At 40.8% G+C, this 18,050-nt stretch overlaps 1 protein-coding gene across 15 annotated transcripts in view; it reads left to right on the forward strand.

The window, feature by feature from the left end:
* The window catches only part of MAGI1 (membrane associated guanylate kinase, WW and PDZ domain containing 1), a 642,539-nt gene that overhangs the window by 134,600 nt on the left and 489,889 nt on the right, over positions 1 to 18,050 (forward strand). The window lies entirely within an intron of this gene.

Here is an 18,050-nt window from a genome sequence, read left to right on the forward strand (position 1 = left end):
CGAAATTGTGACCTGAGCCGAAGTTGGATGCTTGACCGACTGAGCCACCCTGGCGCCCGAAGGGACTCTTGGTTCATTTTAATACTACCTTCATATGCAAGATGAAATTCAGACAAATGGTATTCCAGTATTTGCCGTGGAGTGACTTTGGTATACTACATACCTTTGTTGTATGGGAGATAGCGTTTGCCTATTCTGTCAATTCCGGGGCAAGCATTAACAAAATGGAGAGTCCGTCGGTGGTTTTTCTTGGCCCATGGTGCTACTCCTCTGTATCACGTGTGTTTGAAAGTTGTTTGGCATAAGTTTAGAATTTGTTGAAAGTCACCAGTGGTGTGCAAAAGTAGTTATCACGACAGCTCATTGGGTAGCTGAATAGCCAAGGAGACAGAGAATTATGACCCTGGACTGAAAGTATTGAGTATATTGCCAAGGCCAGAAGTGGAGGGTCTGTGCTGATCCCAAACCCCCAGCCCCAACTGGACCTCTAAAAACACTAGCAACAAAGAGAGTTTTTGCCTTTTTGAATGGATGGGTCTTTCTCTTCTCCTTTCACACGTTTTCTGATAGGTATTAGATGATTGTTGTCATTGCTTAGTTAATTCTGCCATCTTACTCTGACCCAGTGCTAATTTAATCGCTGCCTCCTTCTATCAGGCCTTGTATTATCTAGGTCAGTTGATAAGGGTGGTGGTTCCCAGTCTTTTAGAGTCTGTATTTCAAAAAAACTTTAGACACTCAGTATTAGCTAATACTACCTGTATTTTCCTGATCTGTTAGTTTTGGAAAACTACTATGAATCTAGTAATGCCTTTTCTATGTTACATATGTGTCTGTGTATGTAAATGTGTATATCTATATATAATACTTACATTTTAATTACTCTATTTATTTAGTATATGAATAATTCTTGGTGTGCAAATAGAATGTCACACCCCTTGGAATAACTCTCTTCTATCAGATTTGGTGACCCACAGTTTATGGAAGCGTTGGATTAGCATATCTCAAGTACTTTGGACAATCTTTATGCTTTCATGTTTCTTTTAGAATGGGGTGATTAAAGGCTTTTAGTTCTTTATAACTAGTATTTAATTTTTGAGGATTTTAAATCATCAAGAATATTATTTTAGCATTTTAAACTTTATCATCTGCATGTGTGTGTATGGGTTGAAGACTTGTGAATCAGTTTTCTGGTTTGTGGGTTCTAAAACTGATTTCGTTGATTTTAGAAAGTTCGTTTTCCCATTGCTACTTGAAAAACTTTATTTTCTTAACTTCTGTTCGTGGTAACTTACAGGATACATCCCATTTTTTTTCTTCTCAACTTAGCCACGTAGGGGTTCATTTGGACCTTAAGGGTGATGGTGGGTCTGTTGAATACTTTCATTGCCTGCCTTAGACATTTGCTTAGTTCCCGCTGTTTGCTCAACACTTCCCTTGGTTCGAGCTCTGGAGATGAAGAACACTGTTTTTCCTTTCTTCCCCCTCTATTTGAATACCTGGGGCTTTTGTAAAATTGTGGAGATGGCTTCTAGATGCTTAATGTAGCTCCTTAGACTGTAAGTCCCTTAAAGATTAGGAGCACTTTTTCCTAAGAAAACTGAAAGTTGACTCTTTCACATACAGTCAGGTGGCTGTCCTTTTACCTTGAGCCTGGGTAGTGGGACTTGTTTTCACAGTAATGAGAATGTGACTTCTCTAATTAACTGGGCACCTTTTATAAAAATTGGGTGTTGCTGATCTTAACAAGTGCTAGTCTGATGGCGTGTTCTTCAAAAGATACAACATGTTATATTGAACTACTGGTGGCCTGAATGGTATAGTCCGTTGTTGGTACTGTATTATACAGGCTCTGATAATACATGCTAATGTTCAGTGTATGTGATGTTCATGTGTGATGTGCATTATCTTGTATTCAGTGTAGTGTAGCTATGCTTTTCTTAGGTAGGAGTAGGTACTTGGCAGTGAATAACGTATCATTGCCTGAGTTTCATAACAGGCTACCCACCACCACGTCCTTTGGAGGTCTCGATAGCCTTCAGACATTAGATTGAAGCTCCAGAATGAACTCACTTAACATCCAGTTGGAAAATGTTGTGTCTTCGATGCCAGTGGTAGCCTGTGGTTAGGAGTTTTTAAATACCTTAACCAGACATAGAATGTTTATTTTTCTATCTTTTAAATTTTTCTTAAATTTTCTTTTTTTTTTTTTCTGTTTACTGTTTCTCGGAGAAATTGTGTGATCCTTTGAAGGCAAGGAAGTTAAAGAAATAGATTTAAGTTTCATGGTGTGCTGTAGTTTTTTATATGTAGGAGAAGTTAAAAGTTTATGCATTTATTTCATGGAATTCAGAAGGCTGTGGTTTTATTTGTAGATGGTGATTTCATTGCCTCCCCCTGGCCCTGCCTCTGCCTTTTTTTTTTCCTGATGTAACCTACAGAGTTCTAATATATGCTTTATTTTTATAATTTTTTATGTTATTAAAGTAATACATGTTTTTTTTTTTTTTTTTTTTGCAAAACCTCTTAATAAATCATAGGTATATAAAGAAGAAAACTGCATTTTATCTGTTATCTTCCTTTGTCCTTAACCTAAAATTCTGATTCTCCAGAGGTAACCAATTTGACATGTTTTTTTTTTCCATTTTTTCTACATAAATAAAATATGCATACGATCTTTGGAGTTTTTTTTTTTTTTTTTTTTTTTTTTTGTTAATCTAGATGGCAGATACGCTTATTTTATTCTTGTCTGAAAATCTTGCATCCAACTTAGACTGTCCTTAATCAATATTTTGTCGTAACTACACCTAGTATTTTATGTGTTTACACAGAAGCCTTTGACATTAACTAGTTACTCTGTTTTCTCCAATGATTAAGAAGTGACAAGTGGCATATTTCCCATTCTGAAATGTTTTTGGAGGAAGGGATGCAGAAGATCAGGTTGGAAACATTAAATAGCTGACTGGTTCCAGTGTGTTCAAGTTTTCTGTGTATCATCCAAAATATAGTTGGATGCCACCAAATCACAGTGGCATCACTATCATACAAGTTCATTTCTGTCTTAAATAACGATCCGGCCCTAGAATAGTCCAGGGCTACTGTGGTTCTGTGGGAATGGGAACTTGGGTTCCACCCTATTTATTGCTTGGCCATTATGCTATTTTTCTTGGCATTCCTGTTAGTGGGGAAGGGACGAGGGGAGGGCAGGTCTCTTGTCTTCACACACATGTCTTGGAAATTACACACTTCACTTCTGCTCACATCTCATTCGCCAGACCTCGTTCATATGGCCATAACCAGATGCAGTGCTTTAATCAGGGCCACCAGATGCTCAGTTGAGAACTTGGAGCTAGGGGAGAATGCATTTTAGAAGGCACTTGAGGCTTTGCTGAAGAGTATGACTATCATTTTGCCTAAAAGGAAGCTTGAGACATAAACGCTTGTTTGAGATGAAGTGAAAATCCCATTGATGTACCAAATTCAAGTTGGAATAGTTTTCTATTTAAATATTTTCCTTGTTTTTATTGATTTATGTAGTTTGGCAAAAAAAAAAAAAATGTGACATGTGATTTCGCTAATAATGGGATCTTTGCATATGAATATTAGCTGCAGAATAGGGGTGAAGCAAGATTTTCTTAGGTAATGGAACTTCATAATATAGGGAGATTTGGAGTATAATAGTTCATTTCTCAGTCTAATGAAAGGTGGGCCCATTACAGTTCTAACCTTTATGTAAGTATAGCACATTATCCTTATTAAGTTATTTTTGCATTAATTTATAGTTAGAAAATCTAAACAAACTATATTACCATACATTTGATTTTTAAATAGTATTATATATGAATGCACATATATATTCATTTACATACACACATCTACATTTACCACCTGTAGTTGTGTGAACGTTTGTCCCATAGATTTAAACTATTTCATAGCCTGAATTTGCTTCCCACATGATCTATATTTGTTATAGAATGATGTTTCCAATACCTGTGAAATACCATAAGTTAATAAGATCTGTTGTTGAATATTTAGGTTGTGTCTGAACTTCTGCTTTTACGAAGAATACTATAATAAGTATCTTTGTGTGTTTATAACATTACCTATTTGAATATTTCCTGAGACAGTATTGTTGCATGCAGAATTGCTTGGCGAAGGGATTCACACTTTTTTAAGGTTTTTGTTACACTGCATGTTAATACAAATTTCCTTATATTCTGCCCCCAATGGAGTTTTATCTTTTACTTAAGTATTTGTTAATTGAATAGCAAGATTACTTGCTTGATAGTTCAGTATTTTTTTTTTTTTTAATTTTTTTTTTCAACGTTTTTATTTATTTTTGGGACAGAGAGAGACAGAGCATGAACGGGGGAGGGGCAGAGAGAGAGGGAGACACAGAATCGGAAACAGGCTCCAGGCTCCGAGCCATCAGCCCAGAGCCCGACGCGGGGCTCGAACTCACGGACCGCGAGATCGTGACCTGGCTGAAGTCGGACGCTTAACCGACTGCGCCACCCAGGCGCCCCAGATAGTTCAGTATTTTATCAGTCAGGAGATTGATTCAAATTGTCTTCAGTTTTTCTGTTTTTAAATTTTATCCCTTGGGGCGCCTGGGTGGCTCAGTCTGAGTGTCTGACTCTTGATTTTGGCTCAGGTCATGATCCCAGGGTCATAGGATTGAGCCCCATGTTGGGCTCCACACTGTGCATGGAGCCTGCTTAAGATTCTTTGTCTCCGTCTCCCACGTTCCCCCGCGGGCGTGCTCGCTTGGTTTCTCTCTAAAATAAACAAGATCTATAGTAAAAAAATTTTTATCCCAAACTTTGGAGCTATGTCCTTTCGTATTTGAAGGAAGTACTTTTTACGGTTCACCCATTTTGTGTGTTATTATGTGGTAGTATAGACAGATTCTCTCTTTATTCTTCCACTCCAAGTGGTATAACTTACTTGTTCATATTGGTAATGAGTTTGCACTTACATACCTCATACTCTATGTTCTTTCATTGGCTCCCTGTTATATCTGGGGATAGGCAGCAGATGGCTCGGCGGTGGGGAGAGGTGGATGGTAGGCTTTACTTGGGCATGTATTCCTTTCTCTCATATTGTGACTTCAGGGTGTTAGTTGACCATCACCTTTAGATCCCTTTAATTTTTTTTAAAAGTTTATTTTTGAGAGAGAAAGAGAGAGCGTGAGCAGGGGAGGGGCAGAGAGAAGGAGACACAGAATCTGAAGCAGGCTCCAGGCTCTGAGCTGTCAGCACAGAGGCTGATGCGGAACTTGAACCCACGGACCGTGAGATCATGACCTGAGCCAAAGTCGGATGCTTAATCCACTGAGCCACCCAGGCTCCCCTAGATCGCTTTAATGTATTGTTTGGTTGGTGTCTTTTCTTCGTTTATCCTCCTCTTTTCATTCTTGTTCTTTTCCATATCTTTTCTACTAGAATCTCTCCCTCTCCCTCTCTCTCTCTCTCTCTCTCCCCCTTTCTCTTTTCTCTCACTCTTTTCCAGATTAGGAAACAATTCTGAAAGAATTCTTTTCTTCTTTCTTTCCGTAGACTGGGGAATTAAGACTGAAAAGCTTATTTCTTCCTGCTGAACAGGAAATATACTGGCCCCACTGGTTTATTTGGGGAGTCACATTTTACCAGATGCCCGTGGGCAATTCATGTATACACACAACCCAACATAAACCTTTGTTATTGTTGTGGGCGTCCTTTCCGCTTCTGTCTGAGGGTGCGAGACAGGGAGAGGGTTAGAAGAGTCCTGGAATGTATCATTTGTCTCACAACTGGATATTCTGGTGCTAGTGGTTAAAGCAACAACTCTCAAAGAAGATCTTTTGAAAAGTGTGAATACTAGTAGTTCCGTAATTGACACACTCTGCTTAAATGGGGTGGTCTTTCAGCAATAGAATCTTAGAGCAAATTGCCAGCTTCCGTGGAATTCCAAATTTAAGTCTTTGTTATAATTGTTGCCAGGAATTACTTGTCTAGCAAGTGTTAAGTTCTTCCCTGCTATGACCCAACCCACAAGTAAAAGAGATACTCTGCATTCTTGAAGGCCATGTTTCACAATTCCTGCATTTTACCTCTTTTAGGCAAGAAGTTGCTAGTGCATCTTCTGCAGGAGTGGGTTTTTGGAAATACCATCTACTACTTGTTTAGGCAACACAAAATCCAAGTACAATAAAGATGATGTCATGAAATACTTGAAATCTTTTTTTTTTTTTTAATGGCTTTTGTGGACTTTTGGGCTCATTAAAAAAAACAGTTTTATTTGTTTAAGTAATCTCTACACCCCATGGGGGGCTCGGACTCACGACCCTGAGATCAGGAGTCCTTGGCTCTTCAGAATGAGCCAGCCAGCCATCCAATGAGCTCATTTAAAAAAAAAAAATTTTTTTTAATGTTTTTATATTTGAAGGAGAGAAAGAGACAGAGTGTGAGTGGGGGAGGGGCAGAGAGAGAGAGGGAGACACAGAATCGGAAGCAGGCTCCTGTCTCTGAGCTGTCAGCACAGAGCCCGATGCAGGACTCGAACCCACGAACTGTGAGATCACGACCTGAGCTGAAGTTGGACGTTCAACCAACTGAGCCACCCAGGCGCCCCTAATCAGCTCATTTTTAATAACTGCATTTTAACCGTGCTCTTCTCATGAGTGTCCACTTCTAGACCTGGACTTCAACCATTTTAGTGGAGCTCGAGCCACTAGATGCCTGGGTGCCAGAGGCCAGCTCCAGCAGGTCCAGGGGTTCCCGAAGGATGAACGGCGTCGGCGAAAAAGTGAAAATAAAACAAAACAAAAATAAAAATGGACACAGACAACAGCAGTGTGTTGAACTGGCCGATTTGTTGTAGCAAGCGTGGCATTATATTTGCTAGTGATTTCCTTGTAACGTACGTCATCTGTGTTTTTCCAACATTACCCAATTCTAAAATTGTTCCTTTGTATCATCACTCAATAAGGAATAACATGATTGTTTTCTCATAACATTCCCTCCTGCCCTTTGCTTATTGATGAATTTCTTTCATTGTTTTTATTATCTATCTATGTTTATCTATAATTTATAAAGTATTTGCCTTGTTGTTTTCACGAAAGGTCATTTCTCTCTCAACACCTCAAGTGGAACAGTTACAGGGACATGACCTCTTAGTTGTTTCCCTGATCCATTCATGGTTTTGAAGAACAAAAGTGTTCGCCTGGGTCCGAGGTGCCAGGAAGGGGGCGAAGAGGGCCTTAGAAACCCACGCCTTATACATTCTCAGAGAGACAATGCACCTAGGAACCAATGAACCATTCTGTACTTTAACTGACTAGGTTCAATCATCATCTGGAATGCCTCCGGGGGGCCACGTGGGCCTAGGGGTCAGAGTGACCTGTGTCCATAGCTACCCTCTTTAGTTACCGGAGTGGGGCTTTCGGATCCGTATGTCTCTCCTTCGTTGGCCGCCTTCGCTGGCAAATGCATGAGGCTGTCCTTCCTGCAAGTAGAGGAGTCTCCATGGGGAATGGCAAGGGCTAAACGTAAGGAGCCTTATTTCCTTCCCTAATGGTTCCTTTCCCAGGGGGCCTGCTGAGGGCCGTTCCCCAACAGACAATATCCCAGGTACTTTTAAGGCCAAATTGCCTAAAAGCGGGAGTCCAAGAAGCTTCACTGTCGGGTGGCCACCTTGCGGTCACCAATCCGTCCACAGCCTGGGCTTTGCCACTCAGGCTGGGTAGCTCGGCTTCCAGCAACTGGGATGTCAAATTGGGAAGAGAAACAGTTCTGTAATTGGCTGTCGTGGACGAGCAGATTGCTTGTGAGATGCACTTGTACGTTATCTGCCTGGAGTGGCTCAGTGCACATTTTTCTTGTCTTGTTTTTTTCTCTCACTTTTTTTCCCTCCCTTCTTTACCCCATCCCCAGTTTTTTTTTCCCAATTGGGGACAATCAGTCTTTTTTTTTTTTTAATTTTTTTTTTAACGTTTTATTTATTTTTGAGACAGGGAGAGACAGAGCATGAACGGGGGAAGGTCAGAGAGAGGGAGACACAGAATCTGAAACAGGCTCCTGGCTCTGAGCTGTCAGCACAGAGCCCAATGCGGGGCTGGAACTCACGAACCGTGAGATCATGACCTGAGCCGAAGTCGGATGCTCAACCGACTGAGCCACCCAGGTGCCCCAATAACTTATTTAAATATTTTATTTTATTTTATTTTATTTTTTTAATTTTTTTTTTCAACGTTTATTTATTTTTGGGACAGAGAGAGACAGAGCATGAATGGGCAAGGGGCAGAGAGAGAGGGAGACACAGAATCGGAAACAGGCTCCAGGCTCTGAGCCATCAGCCCAGAGCCCGACGTGGGGCTCGAACTCACGGACCGCGAGATCGTGACCTGGCTGAAGTCGGACGCTTAACCGACTGCGCCACCCAGGCGCCCCTAAATATTTTAAAGCTGTAAGTCTGTATCTCTCCATCGTCTACCATTTTTGCTCAACCCAAACCCCTCCCCTCTGTTCTCTGTATTTATGAGTTTTGTTTGTTCATTTTTAGATTCCACATATAAGTGAAATCATATGGCATTTGTCTTTCTCTGACGTATTTCACAAAGCATAATACCATCTGGGTCCATCCACATTGTCACAAATAGCAAGATTTCATTCCTTTTTATGGCTGAGTAATACTCCATTGCATATATATTCCATATCTTCTTTATCCATTCATCTATTGTTGGACTTCGGCTGCTTCCATATCTTGGCTATTATAAATAATATTGCAATGAGCTAAACAAATGGGACTACATCAAACTGGAAAGCTTTTGTGTGGTGAAGGAAATCATCAACAAATCAAAAAGGCAACCCTACTGAGGGGGAGAAGATATTTGTAAAGCTTACATCCACGAAGGAGTTAATATCCAAAATATATAATGAACTTACACAGTTTAATATCTTTCAATGTTTTTAAAAGTTTTTAGACTTTTTTATAACATCACCTGTAAAAAACGTTTTATTTATTTTTGAGAGAGAGAGAGAGGGAGAGGGAGGGAGAGGGAGAGAGACAGGCTGCACGAGCAGGGGAGAGACAGAGAGAGAGGCAGACAGAGGACCCAAAGCGGGTTCTGTGCTGACAGCAGGGGGCCCTATGTGATGCTCGAACTCATAAACCGTGAAATCATGTTCTGAGCAGGAGTTGGATGCTCCACTGACTGAGCAGCAAGGTGCCTCAGTATCATTCAGTCTTAATGGGATGGTCAACCAGGGTTCTGTGTCTAGCAAAAGAACATGAAATTTAAGCCAATCAGACACACTCTTCCTGAAGTAAGTTGAATATGGAACTGAGTATTGTCAAAACTATTCACTAACATGTAAGAAAAAACGACTAGCTCCTGGTACCTTGATCTTTTTGTTTTTGTTTCTGTTTTGTTTTTATTTATTTTTGAGAGAGAGCGTGAACAGGGGAGGGACAGAGAGAGGGAGACAGAGGATCTGAAGCAGGCTCTGTGCTGATAGCAACCAGCCCACTGAGGGGCTCGAGCTCATGAACCACAAAATCATGACCTGAGCTGAAGTCTGATGCTCATTCGAGCCACCTAGGTGTCCGTCGTGCATTGATCTTTAGGGTTATTTTGGTTCCCATCCTTTCTAAGGCTGTTTCTTCAGCTTTTTCTTTTATTTGTGGGCACATAATAAACATCTTTTTCTGTTTTAAGTTAGCTGGAGTTGGTTTCTGTTGCTAACAAAAAGCCTATCTGAAATGTTCGTGGTGGTTCAAGAGAAGCTTGTACCCAAGGGTATTTTCTCCAAGGACCAGGATCAAACTCACATTAATTCACCTCACAGAGAATGACACACAAATTAGAATGATCATCTATGGATTTATTAAAAAACAAACAAACAAACCCTCAACCATCAGGATAGAATGCCTGTTGTAGCATTTTAATGTGTTCATTTTTTGTTGGCAAGCCAGCGTAGGCAGTCAGGATTTTCTCAAACAGAAGATGAGTTGGTGAGTTAGTTGTATGATCCATGAGTGAAACAGGATCTTCTCTTGACAGTGCTTGGCTGGGTGCTGCTAACCTATGGTACTTTGTTTTGCTTGGTTTCCATAGGTCCTCATGACTTTTTGACCACTATCTACTTAGGTGAGGGCAAGAATTTTGAGTTTCCTCTGTCACCTAGGCCACTTACTAGAAAAAGTACTCAGATAAATTCAGACACCAGGAGGTGAGGTCCTCTGCCGTAAGTTTGAGAAAGTGTTCTCTTGCATACATAGACTTAAGGCTAAATACAGTCATTTAATGAGTTTACGACACATGTGAAATGGGCTACTTTTTTTTTTTTTTCTACGTTTATTTATTTTTGGGACAGAGAGAGACAGAGCATGAACAGGTGAGGGGCAGAGAGAGAGGGAGACACAGAATTGGAAACTGGATCCAGGCTCTGAGCCATCAGCCCAGAGCCCGACGCGGGGCTCGAACTCACGGACCGCGAGATCGTGACCTGGCTGAAGTCGGATGCTTAACCGACTGCGCCACCCAGGCGCCCCGTGAAACGGGCTACTTATATGCTGGTTCTAACTTCCTGGGGTTACAACCAGACCACCTGGATTAGAATTTAGGTGCCTCTGAATTTTTCAGTACACATTAGAGACAACCTCATGTTCATACTGTAAAATGGCCTTTCACAGCCATCGACCAAGAGGAACAGCTTTATTCCTTGTCTCCTTTCCCCACTTCTTCTTAGTTCTTGGAGGAAGCCTGATAATAGAACACTCTAGATTACAGGTTGGTCAGAGGACCCAGCTTTCCCAGAAAATAGCTAGTCTTGAATTTCCCCAGATGTTTTATATTGTGTGTCTGAATCTGTTGAGTCTAAGGAAAAGTTGATACTACTCATGTTTATTTTCTTTGCTGTTACCTTCCCTTTCCTCTGGATTTCTCTATTGGGTTTACCTGGTTTGTCTGATTTTAGTCTCCCCTTTCAAGTAGTTTTGTTAATAGGATCCGAATAGTTTCCCCAAGGAGTTACTTTGATTATAGTATTCCCACGCTCAAGAATACAGAGTGACTCCCATTTTCTACGGAGGGGCATCATACCATAGTGTTAAGTTAAGAGCACAGGCTCTGGACCTTGATTACCTGAGTTGACCAGATGTTCCTTTAGGTAACTGACCCTCTCAGTAATTTTTTCATCTATGAAATTAGAAATAATAACTGGGTACTCATGTGGCTATGGAAAGAATTCAGTGAGGGTTTTGAATCTTATTCTTCGTCTTGACTCCTGTTCCTGGATGGCGTCATGAGATCTATGCATATGGTTGGTGTTCAATCGGTAGTCATAGGTTCTCAAGGTAGCCAGCTTGCTTTCATCTCTCAGGTTATGTCAGTTACCACTTGCTGACCATCTGGGATGTACCATGCACTGTGGTAAGTTTTGTTACCGTATCATGAAATTGTCTGCAACCGCTGTCAGCTGTGGCACTGTTAGGCTCCATTTTCTCCATGGGGAAGATGTGTCTTCAAAGGTTAAGGCCCAAAGTCAAACTGGTTAGCGGGTAAGGTAGTAGAGAACAGATCCCCAGTGCGACCTGCCATTTCCAAGACAGAGCTCTCTGCTTCTCTTTTTACTCCTGGACTCTGAAGTTCCGAAGCATAAGGTCGTGATCGTTGGGCTAGTAGTGTGTCTTTTTTTTTGAGTTCTCAGTTTTTGGTTGGCTTGTTGCATGCATGTGTTATTTTTCCCATTAATGTAAATGCTCTCGCAGAGATTTTCAACTACTTAGGAAAAAAAAAGACATGATCTCGTGGAATAACTTCTTCTCCATTAACAGCACAAACAACTTTTAAGTACTTTTAAATAATTTTTTAAATTGACTATTATTACTGAATCATTTTCAAGCAGCATCACTGGTACATCCTGGCAGATCTCATAACATTCCAGTGTCTTTAAAAAAACAGGATCATTCTGGATAATCGTTTTGTAGATAGAGAAGTGAAGACAGAAGGTTGTTTATCGGCTTGCCAAAGGCCACCTGGTAAATTAACAACAAAACTGGAATTAAAACCCAACCTCCCCAAATCCTTCTGTGCAGTTTCCACGCTGAGATCATCTTGTCCTTTAAGACAAGAAAGTGATTTCAAATTTATGTGTGTTGCTTCCTGGGGGACTGTTGGGAATGGTATTTGGGAGGAATGGACACATCTGCCAGGCAGTATCAGACTGTTGTATGTAGAGGGTAGTGGTGAAAAAAAGAAGGTTGAAGGAAACGAAAAATTGGTTTCTTCCACAACTACTAGATACTTGGGTGTGCTTGGTATTTGTAATCTTGACTTAAGGTTTGAGAGGAACCTGCTGTTCTTTGCTGCTGCTGTACCTTTCCTGGCTCACATCTGCCTGAACCTTCCTGCCTGAGTCCTAGCCATAGTTGCGATCTCAGTGTGTCAGACTGTTCCTTGGGGAATGCGTAGTCACTACTCTGATCCTTGGTCATTTGACTTCGATCATGTTCTTTAGAAATTTCCTCCAAAATCTCACTCCAGTTTCTCCCTCCCTGTTTTGGTCACCAAAAGGTCAAAGGTTGACTTTTAATCTTTGCTGTTGACTGGGCTGCCTCAGACATACTTCTCTTGTTGGTGGAGTCTCGGTCATCAAAATCTTTGGATTGAATACATTCTAGTGCAGGTACACAACATTTGAAATGTTCCCAAAAGTTCATGTCCACATGGAGAACCTCTTAGGAGGGGGGTTTCCTTTACATCTTGCTTCCTACCTACATAAATACCATACATTTTTTTACCTGATGATTCTATACCACCCATTGGCATTTGAATAATTAATTCTTTAATTATTCCACTTTTAAGAGTGGAGAGTGCCTGGGGGCAAGTTCCTGAGGTAGGAGCTTACTAAAATCTTTGTTGGGTAAATTAATATTTTAATGACCACACGCCAGTGTGCAAGGTGTGGGAGGCTTTGAGTGAAAGGGAGAGAATGAGAGAGTAGGAAGATGAACCTAGCCCTCAGGGAGCTTCCAGTTCAGAGGAAGAGAAAAGTGGTGAATGATAACATTTATTACAGGATTGAGTGACCTGAGGGTATTTTCAGGTCAAGGAAATGGCTGAGTCGTTGACATAGAATAAGGAGTGATTGATCTCATCTGGGCAGGAGGAAGATGAGGTAGACCTCACAGAGGAGGTGACATTTAATTTGGCCTTGAAAGACAAACTGGTTTAGTGTGGCAGGGAATGTGCCAAGACAAGGCAAATTACAGTTATGTTCAGGTAGCCCTGGAACACTCATATGCCATCTCTCCAGTCAGGGTGGTAGGAACATTACAGGATTGCAAACTGGGTGATCTGAGTTTGCTCCTGTGCATCTGTGGGACCTTGCTCACTGCTCTGGACTTTAGTTGACATGTCACAGAAAAGTGTTGCACATGACCTTGAGTGACTCTTTCCTCCCTAAAATTCTCAAATTTTAAAATTCTATGGATGTCACTTTGACCTTGATCACTTGCTCACATGAGCAGTGTGCTTTTGTGTCATTACCTTTCTCTCTGGGAACCACAGGAGATGTCATTGTCTTCTCTGTGGCCTGTTGACTGGGGGCATGGTGTAGGGTCTTTCTGGCTTTAGTTTAATAGGTAAGGGGCTCCTCTCCTGGCTGTCTCAGTTGGTAGAGGATGTGATTTTTGATCTCAGGGCCATGAGTTCAAGTCCCACATTGGGCGTGAAGCCTACTTTAAAAGAAGAAATCAGTGAGCTGTGTGCTCCTGTCACAGAGTACGTGGTGGATCATTTGAGCTCTGGTTGGATCACTCCAGTCACAGAGCCCCGGACTTTGTCAGGTTGGGTTGGGCCCACTTGATTTGGGGGAATACTGATGGCAAGCAACCACATTTGTAAAAGCTTTGGTCTTTACCACTTCCTACATGTGGATTTGAGAACCCTGGGCCTCTTGATCTGCACCTGTTGAAAGACCTTCTTGTACATGAATTCCTAAGAGAGATGTCAAGTTACGGGGAAAGTGGAAGCTGGGATATGAAAAAAGGATAAGGCAGAAATTGAGGCAAAAATGCAAATTGGATTTGCAAAGGGTATTAGTGGCCTTTGCAGATCTAAAGTCAGTTTGTGTTAATTATATCATGTTCTGAGAACAGTCGATGTCCTGGGTGTAATTTTGTTTTCTCATGAAATAGCCACACCTCTGCTTTTTCTCCACTGGTAAAAGAAATGACCAAACTGAGAAGTTTGGTCATTTGGTGATTCTGATATTGCTTAGAGTTATAAAATCCTGTGAATTTCTTTTAGTGAAGATAGGAGCAGGGGTGAGTAAATAACAGAAAAATTGGTATGGGAGAAACATTTCCTTTTTGTTAAAGTATTTTTAGCCACCCCCTCAAAAGAAGTAATACACTTTAACATTAAAATCTCCCCCTTAGCATTCATCTGTTTTTCTGGCCAACTAGAAGTAGCAATCTTGGGTTTATCTCTTCTCCAGTTTTGGCCCTCAAGGAGTTTGCTCTTCAGGTGGAAAAGAGGAATGACAGTGATGAGCTTTTAGGTTGTTAAAAAAAAAAAAAAAAGAAGGTCACTGGTTACTTACCTTTTCTACTATGTGGCTTCCTTTGTCTGCTCTAGGAAGGAAATGTTCAATATATACAACAGTGAATTGCAGGGTTTGTGTGCGTTTCTGATTTTAGTGTGGTTTAAGTCCTCATTTATGATGGCAGGCATCTGTTTGTGATGTAGTGGCAGGTACTTTTTTTGTTTATTCATGAAGTACTTGCTGACTGTGAACTTTGCATTTAAGATTTGCAAATTGTGGGAATCCAAAGAAATAGATTGATCTTTATGTAGAGGAAAAATAGGAATAATGATAATCAGGTACCATTTATTTACTGAGTCCTTAATGTTTGCCCGTTAAGAGATTTAGATAAATGATTTATGCATTCAGCAAATATTTATTATCTACCTATTATGTGCCAGGCATTGTTGTACATACTGAGTGTATAGCCGTGAACAAGACTCAATCTCAGCTTTTTTAGAGATTAGGATACGGAAGAAGTGCTAAAATCAGACCCAGAGTCATTTTACTTCCCATAAAAATGTAGAAGATGAAAGTGATGTGGCTTTGTTAAAATGTGTCCCTGGACACGAGTACTGTCTTAAACTTTTTTTTTTTTTTTCTTTTAAGTTTGGGAGGTTCCAACTCTTCCTTTGAATTTTACCCTCAGTGCAGTGGCTTTGCACTCCATTAGAGAAAAATCACGGCCGTTTCTTCCCTACCTTTATGGCTGTGATGGGTTAGCAAAGGACCGTCTCTCTGTGATCTGTGGTTGTCAACCATTCATCAGCTTCTCAAAAGTGGGGTGTGTGATACTTGCTTTTATGACATGGACATTTGATGTGCTGGTCCTTCCACCCCATCTGTTTTAAAGACCCTTGTTTTGGGACCATTCAACAATATTTCTTTTTCATGATTGCCTTGCCAACACATAGCTCTCTTTCTGTGTTACCGCTTCCCAGTCTCTGATGTTTTCACTGAATTGTGCCAAGGGGAGGCTCTCCTAAGAGGGGAGGGGTGAAGTTGAATGTATACACCTTAGCCCACAATGGCACACCATAGGGCACTGACTACTTACTACTAGGGTGATAACGGTAGCAATAAAAACAACCATTTCTACTACAATAATTACTACAATCTGGGTTTTTAAGGGAATTTTAATTTTTTTTTTTTTACAAGATTTTTTTATTGCCCAGACAAGCCAGTGACTGATCTCACATTGGAGAGATCCTTAGGAATGATCAGGGGGAAAGTTGAAGGGAGAGGAGAGACGGTAATAAGAGGTCTGGAGTCCATCAGACCCAGTTATGTTATTTGTTAGCGATGTAACTTCACACAGATTTGTGATGTCTTCAAAGGCTGGTTTCATCATCTGTAAAATGGGAATAATAGTAATAATAACAACCATAAAATGATGTTGACTTTTGTATGTGCCAGTGCTAGGCGTTTTATGTAAATTACCTTCTTCCAAGATTTTAACTCCCCTTTGAGTTGTAGGAGTCATGATTATTTCCTTTTTTTAGTTTTATTTTTTTAACTTTACATCCAAATTAGTTAGCATATAGTGCAACAATGATTTCAGGAGTAGATTCCTAGTGTCCCTCACCCATTTAGCCCATCCCTCCTCCCGCACCCCCTCCAGTAACCCTCTGTTTGTTCTCCATATTTATGAGTCCCTTCTGCTTTGTCACCCTCCCTGTTTTTATATTACTTTTGTTTCCCTTCCCTTATGTTCATCTGTCTTGTCTCTTAAAGTCCTCATATGAGTGAAGTCATGATTTTTGTCTTTCTCTGACTAATTTCACTTAGCATAATACCCTTCACTTCCATCCATGTAGTTGCAAATGGCAAGATTTCATTCTTTTTGATTGCCGAGTAATACTCCATTGTATATATATACACCACATTTTCTGTATCGATTCATCCATCGATGGACACTTGGGCTCTTTCCATACTTTGGCTGTTGTTGACAGTGCTGCTGTAAACATGGGGGTGCATGTGTCCCTTCGAAACAGCACACCTGTATCCTGTGGATAAACGCCTAGTAGTGCAACTGCTGGGTCATAGGGTAGTTCTGTTTTTAGTTTTTGAGGAATCTCCATACTGTTTTTCAGAGTGGCTGCACCAGCTTACATTCCCAATGATTATTTCCAATTCACAGATGACTCTGAGCCCAGAGAGGTTAAGCACTTCGCCTGTAGACACACAGCTGGCATGGAGAGGAACTGGGATGGGGACAATAGGCAGTCTAGTTGTCCACGGTTATTAGAACATGTGAAGCTTTGAGTACGATGTCCCTTAGTGCCTTGTAATATTTATTCAGACTCCGATAACATGATCACAAGCTGCGTTTTACTCACCAAGGAGACCTGCTTCTTCCCTCACAGAGGTGGTTGTGACTTCTGTTTGCACAGCATCTTGATTCCTCTCTCAAAATTCTGTCTGCTGCAGTTGGAGGTGGTTCTGCTAGTCCCTAGTCCTTAAAGCAAATGCAGAATGATTGCTTTTTGGGGGTGTAGCTGTCAAGTCTGGGACTCCCAGTGAACTTAAATTGCTTCTATTCTTTCTCTGCTTCCTTCTTGATTTCTGGCTTAACATCAGCAAGTTGAGAAAATTTCAGCAAGGTTTCAGCCAAATCTCCAGTGCATTGGTGAGCTGACTCACCCCCAGTTAGGCTGTGGGTCTGCCTGGTGGGGATACTTTTGTTTACTGAGGAGGTGGTTTTTTTGTTTTGTTTTGTTTTTTTGTTTTGTTTTGTTTTTTTGTTTTGTTTTGTTTTTTAGTTTTATTAAGGTGGTTTGATGGCCTGGAAGTCATTCTAAAGCGAGATCTGTATAGACCTTGATCATAACAACCTCCAGCGGGGGGCAGGTGAAAGCTACCCAGATAGGGTGAATGATGAACGTTGGAGGAGGGACCTAACCAGTAGGATAAACAGTTCCCACCCCTTGCTTCTCCCTCCACTGCCCACCTGTTACATAGATACATTGGAGGCAGGTTCTGGTCAGAGATGGTCATTAAATCAATGCAGGCAGTCTTCGGGCTGTGATGAGGGGCATGGCTCTGAGCTGTTTGGAAACAGGATGACAGCCTTGAAGCAAAGTGCAATATTTAAAATGTCACAAAAGTAATGTGCAATCATGGGAGGAAACCTATCCATTTTGTCTCTGGTCTGATTTGTCCTTTACTTTTATTCCTTCCTTTTAATCTTGGGGTATAATAAACCCTTATTTGAGAACCAGAAAGAATGATAATTTATTGTTTTCTTTATTTGAGCAACTGAAAAATGGACCTACATTCTTGCATCCAAACTATTGACATGAAGCCTGAAGGTTCTGTTAGGTAAAGATTTCATCCAGAGCCAGAGCGGTTTTGTGATGTTCCATGGACTTACTTTGTTAGGGGCTGTGATAGTCTTAGAAGTTATCAGGTTGTTTTTGATGGCAATAAAGCTTCTCAACATTAGTTAACTGAGAAATCCAGTTGACTCTTTTGGTGGGA

This window comes from Puma concolor, chromosome A2 (assembly GCF_028749965.1).
Source record: "Puma concolor isolate L17-30 chromosome A2, mPumCon1.1.hap2, whole genome shotgun sequence".
Classification (NCBI taxonomy): domain Eukaryota; kingdom Metazoa; phylum Chordata; class Mammalia; order Carnivora; family Felidae; genus Puma; species Puma concolor.